This window comes from Carya illinoinensis, chromosome 4 (genome assembly GCF_018687715.1).
Source record: "Carya illinoinensis cultivar Pawnee chromosome 4, C.illinoinensisPawnee_v1, whole genome shotgun sequence".
Classification (NCBI taxonomy): Eukaryota; Viridiplantae; Streptophyta; class Magnoliopsida; order Fagales; family Juglandaceae; genus Carya; species Carya illinoinensis.
Window position 1 is genome coordinate 18,163,417 of NC_056755.1, and position 12,124 is coordinate 18,175,540.

Genomic DNA, 12,124 nt, shown 5'->3' on the forward strand with positions numbered 1-12,124 from the left:
CACCTTAATTACCATCAACTTATTTTCCTAAAATCTATAAGGCCCCAAACTTTAAAACATTGCTGAAACTTCATAAAATCTAACATCAAAATTTTGTTGAACTTACAACCTACTACGTTATAGACCATTATCATAAACTCCACAGAACCAAAGAACTCAATTATTCTACTTCCCTAAAAGATCACCCAGATCATGCCATTCTCTCTAAGCCTCGATAATATATATATATATATATAAACAAAACCACACAAGGCATTCATCACTAAAGATTAGATTAAACCCTTACCTGCCATGACTCCAGCATTTTGAGTTGCTGGTGCCTCATCATCAACATCTCCGGGTGTAACAGCATAAACCCGGGCTTGCACTACTTGTCTTGGATTTGTTCTTCCACCGCGTCTACTTTTACGGCTTCCTTGAACTCTGACGGGGCACTCACGAGCAATATGTCCCACTTGGCCGCATCGGTAACAGTGGGGTCCACCACTCAGCCGACACTCACCCTCATGAGCTCTATTACAAATTCCATAAATTGGCACCCATCCTCCCATACGAACACCTGAGGACGCTTGTGGTCGGGTCTCGGTCTGCTGAACAAATTTATGAGGTGAACCCGAGCTACTTCTTTCACCAGAAAAACTCCGTCTCTTATGTCCTGGAGGGGAGCCCATACTCAGATTATTCTCTCGCTCTACAAGCACTACAAAAAAAGGCTAAATTGGCGGCGTTTATAAGCACGGCGTTTGTTTATGCGCCAGTAGATATATAAATTTTCCGGCGAATAATTTTTCCGCCAGTAAATTATTGAACTTCCTGGCGTTTAAATTTTTACGTCGGTAATAATTTATGGCGTTGGCGGCGTATATAACAACGCCGCCAATATAGTAATGATGCGCCGGGACATTAATGGCGTTGGCGGCGTTTATATTGTTACGCTGGAAATAATATTTTTTTTTTGTTGGCGTTTAAACAAATGCCAATAATTTATTAATTATACGCCATTATATTAACCGTGTTTGTCGGCGTTTCTAATATACCGGCGGTAATAACATATAACATCAGCGGCGTTTCACAAAATGCCGACAATTGATAGAGTTTACGCCGACAAAGTATTGAGTTTTTCAACATTTATATCGTTTAAATAAATGCTGGCCATTGGTTAATTTTACGCCGGCGTTTATATTGTTACGTCGGAAATAATTATATACATTGGCGGTGCTTATAAAATGTCAAAATTTGATCAATGAAACGCCGGTAAAACTATTATAGATTTATTGGTAATAAAATAAATAAAATAAAATAAAATAACTTATTTAAATGATACAAAAATACACCCAAAAATTGTGCAAGTCTCGTACAATATTTCTTTTGAAAACAATAGAGTCTATTATTTAAAATTTAATCTTTTAATATGGATCTTATATTTATTCTTTTTTTAAAAAAAGTGTGTGTTGCTTGCAAACTTTATGACAAGATATGTTAAACATCATACTAAGATTCACAACTTCCAACAAGAGTAGTAAAAATAATGCATAATCCAACACTTCTCCTTTAATTTCATAATTCATCCTAATTCCAACTTAACAAAACATAGCAAACGTCGATATATGGCATAACCATAAATATAGTCTCAATTAAGGAAAGTTGTGAATACCACCAAAACAAAGCAAATGTCGATATATTGCAAATACCATAAATATAGTCTCAATTATAGTCTCACTTATAATCCCGACCCTCAATCATCATCCTCTTCATTCTCTTCCTCTTCTTCATCTTCCTCTTGATCTTCTTCCTCTTCAGAATTTTCCTCTTCTTCATCTTTCTCTTCCTCTTCATTCTCTTTTCGATTTTGTCCTGAAGCCTGAATATAAATTCAAATGAGGGTCCAAAAATTTCAATAGAAGGTTGATTTATATCGACTAAACATATGTGGGGTGCTCACCTGTGCATGCACGAATGTGTTTACTAAGTTCCGTAATTCAGCTAATTCGTTACGCATTTTCTCAAACTCTTCCTTTGATACACCATCTTCTTGGTTTGAAGTCGGTAGTGAATGTTGACAAGTTTGCTTTGTAGGGGTTGGCCCAAAACCCAAACCACGCACACGTCCAGGCCGTTCTGGTCCCATGACTTTTGAATAAACATCATCTGATGCCCAAGTCATGGTTCCTCCAGACCCCATGTCTATAGAATTCGTGTCCTGTGTTAAAAGTTCCTCCATCTCAACCTGTAATAGATAATAAAAAATACACATTATTTTTCATTTATAAATCCTTTAAAATTAAAAAAGTTATAAATTTGAAAATAAACATACCACTTTCTTCCTCGTGTCATCATTGTAGTGTGTGCCATCCTTTTTCTTATGGGTCTTGACAAACAACTGGGCTCGACTTGGCATTGCCCCAGTTGATTTTTTCTACGTCCAATATTTTAGATTAAACACATATATCGAAAACAAAGAACTAACAAATATTCAACAATAAATAAATATTAAATAAATAAATACCATATCATGGGCATATCTTACTAAACTTTTTGATCCTCCACTATGAACAACCACCTGCTTCTTACGACACTCCTTGTTTTTATTACATTTAGACTGCAACATGTAAAATATTATGAGAATTATAATTAAAATAACTAGTTGGTTGACTTTATAAATCTATAATAGAAATACACGCATTGTTACCATATATTCTGGATCAAACCAGAGATTGGCCAACTCTGCTAGTTGCTCTAAGTCCACCATATCGGGACTTGCCCTTGCCACAACTTGTGCTGCAGAGGTGTCTTTTTCATTAAGTAGCTTTTTCTTCAATTCATGCTTATAGTCTTTCCATTTCTTTCCCAAGTCCTTTAGTATCCATTTTTTGAATACATCCAATTTGTCATCAGGAACTTTAAACTTGCCTTACAGTCAAAATAAATTTACACGAGTAACTAGCTTTCTAACAAAATTTTCAAAATATACCTATTTAAATAATAATAATATTTAAATATGAAAAATCATATATACCTTTATAAGACCCCACGCTTCCTCCTTTATGGTTTTAGGTACTGACCTCCAATCTTTGTAAATTATCGGAACCAACTTATTACTTCTCGCTATCAGACCACCAAACCTTACCACCTTTGAGTCTTGCTTTTTGATGGGCTAACCAAGATTGTTGAGCTCCATTTCAATTCTCTCCCCTTCTGGAAGATGCCAAATGTCATGAATAGAGTGCAATAATCTCTTTACTCGATCTCCATTACTATCTGCAAAAATAGATTTAGTTACAGTGTTAGTATTTCGTAAATCTGCAGTCATTGTGAAATAAATAATAAGTAAGAAAAACAAAAACATACCGACGATGATGAGAAAGCGATCTCCATTGTTAGAACACATATCGACATTTTCTGCTTCCGAACTAGGTGCTATTGGTACAGATGTGCATGGCTCGGTCTCTCTGCTCATCTCCATGTGTGTGGATAGTTGGCCTCCCATTTGGCTTGATGTGGAAGGTTGGGTCCCTTGCTGGTAAGATGGTAATGGTTGGGAAGGACAATCTATAGAAGGTTGGGTCCCTTGCTGTGAAGATAATGATGGTTCTATAGGAGATTGGGTCCCTTGCTGTGAAGATAATGATGGTTGGGAAGGACAATCTATAGAAGGTGGTGACTCCACCATCCTATCAACGGAAAGGGGTGGCCCATCGACAGAGGGTAATGAATGGGCTGCCCTATCAGATTGTGGCTCACTATGGACAGCTTGTAGTCTTGTAGATTGTCTTCGCAACTGTGGTATGGACATCTTTGCCTTCTTTTCTGGACCCATTGTACCTATACAAAAACAAATTTACATATATGCAAATCAAACGAAATAATAATATTTAGAGCATGATAATAACATAATAATATATTTCTTACTCAACACTATTGGGGAGTTTCGATCGTCATTCCATCTATATCATTTCGTGTCCACACAACATCGTCAATACCGGGTTCAATAGCTTCATGGTTGGAAGTGTTAATACAATATTCGTTGACTAAATATTCATCCTCATCATCGTCAGTCACTTCCTCTTCACCAGTGTCATACACGTCTCTTGGTTTTGTCTTAACAACTACAACCCAATTTGGGCATCTTTCATCTGCCACATAAAATACTTGAGATACTTGGGAAGATAAAACAAACGGATCATCAGTTATCCGACTACCAGTGTGTACTAAATGAGAAAAATTTACAAGAGTAAAGCCAAACTCGTCCACCTTCAAACCTCTACCCCGAGCAACGTCTGCCCAATCACATTTGAATAACACATATCGGGACCCATCATAATACATAACCTCAATTATGCGTGTTAATTGGCCATACCAAGCAGGGCCATCTTGATCAGCACATACATTAACACCACAATTCTGAGTTTTCTTCCCATTTTCATAATTCCTAGTGCGAAATTTTGTGCCATTAATGACAAATCGCTTAAATTCTTTGGCAACTTGCATGGGACCTTTAGAATGCATTACGACTTTATGGCCCAATTCACTTCTTCCATTGTCATCCATTTTCATTACCTGAAAGGTTGGATTATTAGCATTGATTAAAATGACGAAAAAAAGCTACAGAGGCATAATAAAATTGGTCTTAGGTGTAATCCTTACATAGTCTTGGAACCAATTACAAAATTGGTCTTCGTGCCTCTTCTGTAATTCATCATTCGATAAATGATTCCCATCAACTGTATTCCGTATTATTTCCAAGTGCATCCTATATATGTTCACGACATCACAAATGTATGTTATAATTACACAATATGAATGAAACATAATTTGATTCGTACGTATTAAGCATTGCAACTCACATGCGGAATGGAGTGAAATCGTCAGAGTTGAAGAGAATATAGCGATGTGCTTGGGTCCACGATGTAAAATCGAGTCGGACGTCAATTACTTTCCCTTTAGAATCATCCAGGTTTCTAGACGGTCTATTGAAAACCGTTTGAGCGGATTCTAAATAACGAGAACAAAACGTCAATAATTCCTCCAACAAATACCCTTCAGCAATGGAACCTTCTGGTGCAGCTTTGTTACGCACATGAAACTTAAGTCGGTGTAGGTACCTACCACATAAATCATTAGATGACTTTTACTATTTTTTTTTTAAAAAACAAATCTCATTCAACTGATATTTATGTGTTTTTAATTCAATAACTATAGCATACCTTTCAACGGGATACATCCATCGATAATGAACAGGTCCTCCAAGCTTACATTCTGCAACTAAATGTATAGTCAAGTGCACCATAACCGTGAAAAATGATGGCGGAAATATCATTTCTAATTGGCACAATATGTAAGGTATTCTAGATTCCAATCGGTCCAAATCTTCAAGCCGCAATGTTTTGGAACAAATTCCCCTGAAGAATCCAGATAGCTCGATTAATGGTTCTATTACCTTCTTAGATAATGACCCACGTAATGCAATTCGCAGGAGTTGTTGCATCAGTATGTGGCAATCATGACTCTTCATGCCCACTATAGTACGGTGTTGAAGCTTGACACAACGTGAAACATTTGAAGAATAACCGTCTAGTACTTTTACATTTTGTATAACCTTCAACAAGTCTTCTTTCTCTTTGTTACTCATTGTGAAAATAGCTGGAGGCAAATATGTCTTCTCTGCAGTTGTTATAACCGGATGAAGTTGTGGTCTCAAACCCATCTCTTGTAAGTCAAGGCGTGCCTTTATGCCATCCTTTGATTTTGTATCAATATTCAACAGTGTGCCGACAATGTTATCCACCACATTTTTTTCTATGTGCATCACATCAAGATTATGACGCAATAAATTATCTTTCCAGTAAGGCAAACTAAAGAAAATACTACGTTTCTTCCATGAGTGTTCCTTAACATTAGTCGACCCCACAACTCTTTTTCTTTTACGATCTGTTCTATCATTGCAATTTAAATCATCTAACTGTTCCAAAATTTCATCAAGTGTTGGCATAGTAGGTGAAGGATCAATTTCTCGTGTCCCATCAAATGTTTTTGCCATCATTCTCCACCTATGATCACTTGGCAAGAATCGTCTATGCCCCATATAGGAAAACTTTTTTCCATGTTTCAGCCATCTAGATCGTGTGTTACCCATACAACAAGGACATGCTAAACGACCTTTCGTACTCCACCCAGACAAATCACCATACGCAGGGAAATCATTTATCGTCCACATTAAAACCGCCCGCATTGTGAAGATCTCTTTGGAGCAAACATCATAGGTTGGTGCTCCAACCTCCCATAATTCCTTTAATTCTGATATTAGAGGCTCTAAGTATACATCTATATTCATTGAAGGTGATGATGGTCCCGGTATAATCAACGATAGCATGAAACTTGATCGTTTCATGCACATCCAAGGAGGTAAATTGTAAGGTACCAACATAACCGGCCAAGTACTATAGGAAATGCTCATGTTTCCAAAAGGATTAAAGCCATCTGCAGATAAACCAAGCCTAACATTGCGGGGGTCAGACGCAAAATCATCATGTTGTGAATCAAACGTCTTCCAAGCCATGCCATCTGCTGGATGCCTTAGTACCCCATCATTACTGCGGCCTATAGCATGCCATTTCATTTGTGAAGAAGTCTTCGATGACATAAAAAGCCTTTGCAACCTTGTCTTTAACGGAAACCACCGTAATATTTTAGCTGGACTTCTTTTACCTTTTCTAGACCTATCATCCATAGACTCTTTTTGCTTCCATTTTGACGCTCCGCATACCACGCATGTTTCCAGATTCTCATTGTCCTTCCAAAATAACATACAACCATTGGGACATACTAAGATCTTCTCGTATCCAAGACCTAACTCATTCATGTACTTCTTCGCCTCATACGTATTTTTAGGAAATGATGCTCCTAGTGGGAGCAACTCATTCACAAATTCAAGTAGTTCTGTGAATATGCTATTACTCAATCCACCCAAACACTTCATATTCCAGAGACGTACAATAGCACTAAACTTAGTATGTTTTGTGCACCCTTCATATAATGGTTCATCAGCATCTTTCAACATATTGTAAAATTTATTAACTCTTTCGCTAGAACCTTGTCGATTTTCATTTTGCACTCCAGCCTCTCCAGCATCCACACCTATTTCAGGCCCACCCTCCACTATTTCAGGATCAAACATGGGGAAAACATCATGTAACATGGTTGTCATCCCACCAGAGCCTTCATTTATTTGCTCATTATTATTTTGGGCATCAGTAGCATGGTAAGATGCCTTCCCTATTCTCTCCCCATGAGCATGCCAAATGGTGTAACCTTGAGAAATTCCATAGCTAATCAAATGATCATATACCATGTGGGGCATGAACATCTTACGTAATCCACATTTTCTTCATGGGCAACAAATCAGCGAATCTGTATCACAATGCTCGCATGCAAACTTCAAAAAGTCATTGACACCATCGACATACTCTTGTGTATGTCGAGGTTTTTTCATCCAACTTCTATCCATAGCTTAACTATATAATAAATATGAAAACAAAATCGAATCAAAATGCAAGATCATCAATAATTTTAAACTTCGATTATAAATAGAATAAATTATAATACATGTTGAGATACGGATTGGGAGATGGTTTAATTAAATGATGGTGATGGTTTAAAGGCCTATAATAATTTCCTTCTAGAAGTAAGGTGTACTACATGGAGCCGACAACAAACAAATTAACAAGCACCAAAAGTTAACAATTTGAGAGACAAAGATTTCTCCCTCAACATGTATTAATGTTCTACTATATTAAGACAAGAATATTATAAACATAATTTCTTTGGATTTTTCAGTTGCTTTCTTTGGATTTGGAGTCTCTAATTAATCAAGGCATGGTGGGCTTATCACATAAGCAGAAATTAGTAGAGGAAGCTCTTATTCACTCATATGAAATTGCACTTGGTGGTGGGCGTTTTATATCTATGGTATTGCAAATGATGTTAAATCTATAAATCTCATTAAAGTGACAAACTTTCATCTTTACAATTCCGACATGAGCAAATGTTATTCATGTTGAAATTCGAAGTAAGATGCTTTCTCTCCTCTGCTCCCCAAACCCTCACATAAATAACCTTATAAGATGGTTAATCTTATGGTTGGCACTGGAGCAGTGTCTGTATACCAAACTCTGTTATTACCATTAGCAATGAAATAAGTCCCATTTTAAAAAGTGCCTTGTGGAACCCCCCATCTCCATAAATCAGACATTTTTTACAACTACACAACAAAGACAACAACTCATGTCCGAAAGAAAGCAGATTCATGAAACAAATACGAAAATCTAAAACTTAGAATATAGACATTATTGCTTTGTGCCCAATTGTGCTACGTCCTTGATCTAATCGCTAAAGCTAAAAAAAAGCCATTAAAGATTAAACCATTAGCATTAACACAAGAAGACAGGCCGCCCCGACAACCATTTGCTCTTACTCGTTCTATTCCTCTGTTTTCATGGAAACCAAACAAAAGAAAATCTACCAATCATACTTAAATAACTATATCAGTGATAATAGTTTGTAGCTAGGGAACTTGTAAATAAAATGGGAAACCATCAACTATGTTGAGAAACCATCAACTTCTAAATAAAAACGCAATAAATTTGGTACTGACCTGTACATATATGGCGCCCTCTACTACAGCCTCTGTATTACCGTGTACCGTGGCTTTCGATATGCACAATATGGAGTGCTCTGTTTTGAACCTACAAAACAGAGCCTGTCTTCTATCAATCGATGGACACTGTGACAGAGAAATTGCACTTGGTTTGAGCGGGTTTCCGTGTGGGGACGTTGTTCTGTGGAGGATAAGATGTGATCAGGCCGGGCGATGTGAAGGGACGCTCTGTTGAGCCGTTGCTCTGTCGGAACGTAATGCACGAGAGAAGTGTACGTGTGGCGGCAACCCTAGCCATGTTAATTATGGGGAAGATCAAACGGCAAGATATTCCAGCGCTGGTGGTGGAAAAAAATAATAATCAACATGCAATAAATTAAATACCCGACATGGCTATAAATAATTATTGAGAAAATACTTTGATCATTGGAATGTGACGTTTATGGGTGCAGATCCTTGAAGATTTAAGTATGCGTGAGATAATTAACTATGGAATGTTAAATCTATTTAAGAATCTCTTTATTTTCTATAAGTAGAGCTTAGTTGACTTTATTATAAGGATTTATTTCCTGTCATTAGTTATTGGCTTAATTTAGTTTTAGACAAATAAATGGTTCTAGTAAATTTGAGTGAATTATATTTCATATATTAAGGTTTAGTGGTCAAGTTGTTTCAAGAAAGATTTCAATCGAACTACATTTTATTATTTAAAACTAGGAGTTAAGAGTTTCTTTAAGGTCTAGTGATCAAGTTCTATATATTTGTTGTCGAAGATCTTAAGCAATTTCTTAATCATTTGATTTTCAAGCATTAGCCTTGTACAAGCATTTTCATAAGTGATATAGTATTAGTATAGTGATTTATATAATAATTTATATATAGACTTAAATTATATTACTAATAGAATTAGAGTACGTATTAGTATAAGACCATAAAGTATAAATTGTAATTAATATACATTATATACTAATGTATATTAGTATTACTAATGTACTAATATAGTCATTAAAATGAATATATTGAGAATTTATTAATTAAGCGATAAAATGTTATTAATATATATATTATATTTGCTGTCGAAGATCTTAAGAAATTTCTTGATCATTTGATCTACAAGCGTTAGCCTTGTACTCTGGCTAGGCTGCCACAATTTGATTGGCATTATAGTATCGTGTTGAAAAGTTTGTGTTGGTAGTATGTTTATATCATTAATAGTTTAGTATTACTATATCACTATAATTAATAGTATCATAGTGATATAGTATTAGCACTACAAAGAATATGGCTTTTTGCATCGATTTTTTATATGTGGCAAAGAATTGGATGCAAATGTGTAGTAATTGCTTCGAGTTCCGGATGGATGCACATTAACAGCATGAGTTTTATAAAACCATGTGAGATGTTTTCGCTCGACCCTCGCTCAACAGGGCGCTCGAGCGAACTCAGACAGAGTTGAATGCTCGACCCTCGCTCGACATGGCGCTCGAGTGAACTCAGACAGAGTTGAACGCTCGACACTCGCTCGACACTGCGCTTGAGCGAAATCAGACAGAGTTGAACGCTCGACACTCGCTCGACACTGCGCTCGAGCTAACTTAGGCAGATTGGAATGCTCGACTTTCGCTCGACACTGAGCTCGAGCGAACTCAAGCAGAATGTCTAATATAAGCATAAAGTATATTACTTATAATGGTATTAGATTGTTAGTATAAGGCCATAAAGTATAAATTGTAATTAATATACATTATATACTAATTAATATACATTAGTAACTAATATAATTATCAAGAAGAATATATTGAAAATTTATTAAACGATAAAATGTTATTAATATATATGTTATATTTAAAGCATATGATTAAATAAATATTCATGTTTAAGATTATAATAAATTAATAATTGTCTTATATATATTTTTTATATTAACATAAAATTATAATAACATTATCTTTTATATAACATAATTATATATATTATATAATATAATTTATAAAAAATATTATATTAACATCTCAATTATACATAAGATTGGAATATTTAGATCAAAGAGTAATAAGCAAGCATAATATTATAAGTTGGCGCCTTCAGCCCACCTCAAATATTCGTACATACCCACACATATAATTTCCCTCAAAATATGGTCAAAACAAAAACTAAGTTGGCGCCCTAAACGTTCCTCAAATTTTCATAAAATTTAAATTTCCCTCCCACGGCTTACACACTGCAGACGTTCTGCTTTCCAGCTTATAAGTACATCTTATTCCTTCTTTTTGCTTCTAGGGCTTCAGAGTATCAACCAACAATTTTACCATCACCACACACACGCCGTCAACCAAGGAGATGCAGCCCAATGTAGCCGAGTCCTCTCCTGCACAACGGAAGTCCCTCCAACCAACGCCACCACCTTCTGCACTTGGAAAGATGCATCGGAAGCCACAGAGATGCCAATTCAAGAACCAGCAACCACCTGCATATAAGTACCGAACCAGCCTCTGTTTTAAGCAAGAAGAACAGAGCATTATTCTCCAAACCGAGGGCCATGTCTTGCTGCAGTTGGGCCATGTGTTTCTGCATATAAGCATAAAAAATCTTCTTTGTTATTCTCATGGCATTGTTTCTGTGTATGCTTTCTCTATTTCAAAAGCTATGGAACATTTTAAAAAATTTAACCGTTTTAACTTACAGAGAGCAATGAGTATTACTCCATCCATGGCACATCAAGTGATACAGGTACCAGGTTGCCATATTTCTATTAGTCTATGCATCTTGATCTAGTTCTAGATAGCGAGTTCATTTCCATCAACACTTTTTTTTTTTTTTAAGATTTTTTTTTTTTTTTTTTTTTTTTTTTTCCGTTTGGACCTAGATTCACTGCTAACAAATGTTTTTCAGGTTCTTAGATCTGGGATATATTACGAATATGTGGTGGCTCCATATAAGGCTGGTGCACGGTTGGCATATCTGTGCAGACTTGAAGCTGAAAAGGGTGGTATCATTTCTGTGATTACCAAATATAGTGATCTAATAGCATATGGTTTCCAAGCTGTAAGAACTACCCATAAATTTTTTGACATTATGCAGATGGAGGTCTACTGCGCGCTTCCTGAAAACATTAGTGAATATGGTGTTTTAAGCAATGTGCACAGATTGGTAAGGGTTTGAAGAAGTAGTTTACACAGAAGCCAAGATGTAGAACGAAGAGGGGCTTATTACCGAGCTTTACATTCCTAGGAAATGCATATTTACAAACAGGTTGATTACTTCAAAGGACCATGCTTCCGTTCAGATCAACGTCGGGCATTTGGATGAGAATGGCGTGTACAACGGCCATTTCTCCACCTTTGTTCTCTGTGGATTTGTTCGAGCTCAGGGAGATGTTGACAGTGGGCTTGATCGCCTTTGGCAGAAAAAGAAAGTTGAAGTTCGTCAACAGTAGAGTAATGGAGAGAGAATCTAGTTCATTATCGTGTT

At 36.2% G+C, this 12,124-nt stretch overlaps 1 pseudogene; it reads left to right on the plus strand.

Annotated features, from left to right (window-relative positions):
- Positions 1 to 11,840: 11,840 nt before the first annotated feature.
- LOC122308066 lies at positions 11,841 to 12,124 on the plus strand (annotated as a pseudogene).